Source organism: Micropterus dolomieu, linkage group LG03, assembly GCF_021292245.1.
Source record: "Micropterus dolomieu isolate WLL.071019.BEF.003 ecotype Adirondacks linkage group LG03, ASM2129224v1, whole genome shotgun sequence".
Lineage (NCBI taxonomy): Eukaryota > Metazoa > Chordata > Actinopteri > Centrarchiformes > Centrarchidae > Micropterus > Micropterus dolomieu.
This window is the reverse complement of record NC_060152.1, coordinates 31,839,470-31,840,230: the sequence shown is the minus strand read 5'-3', so window position 1 is coordinate 31,840,230 and position 761 is coordinate 31,839,470. Positions and strand designations below refer to the sequence as shown.

The 761-nt window shown below is 36.9% G+C and overlaps 1 protein-coding gene across 2 annotated transcripts in view; it reads left to right on the top strand.

Annotated features, from left to right (window-relative positions):
- Window positions 1-761, top strand: part of cdk14 (cyclin-dependent kinase 14) — a 206,269-nt gene that overhangs the window by 4,246 nt on the left and 201,262 nt on the right. The gene's annotated exons all lie outside the window — the stretch shown is intronic.

The following is a 761-nucleotide window of genomic DNA, read 5'->3' as shown; positions in this document are numbered from 1 at the left end:
GATTAACGAGACCATGGCGGCCGCCGTAGTCTCAAAATGAACCGAAAATATTTTTACTCCTCTCATAACAACATTTCAGACCTCTAACGTTGTGTTTTGTGACTCGAGACAACCACTTTTCTTTTGAAGTAACTACGGCAACGTTAACGGTCCGTTTCTGTCACTCGTTTTTAAGCTGGCCGCGCCTAAATTTGGATTGCACACGTATTAAAGCCTTCATGGTAACTGAAACGGCCCAGAACGAGCTGACAGGCAGGTTAGCGACTTTATCCTGTCAGTTTGTCTCTTTACAAAGACAAGTGCTGCAGTATGAGAGTCCTGCCTGAAGAGAGGCTGTGAAGTCTTCATGTTACACGATACGAGAACCACATTTTTTAAATAGACTTTTTATATACAGTCTATGGTCGGACCGGGTCGGACTGGTCGGACTTGATGAATTTAGCACGAGGAAACACATGTGACAGCATCCGGTTTTCAAAATAAGGTGTCTATACAGTATGGAAATAAGATTAATTGGATTATATTCACAGAAAGTATAAAACAACAACAATTAAATAGGGAAATTACTTATTTTCTATTCTTTGATTTGGGTTGCTGGAAAAACATTAAATATATTTGTTGACCTTTCTTGCTGTTTAATCACCATTTATAGCTATAAAATGAGTTTATGATTAAATAGTTTACTAGAGCACAACATTGTTTACAAGAGTTCAAAGTTATTTTGTACCAAATGAATGCATTTAACTTTAAATGTAAAAAAT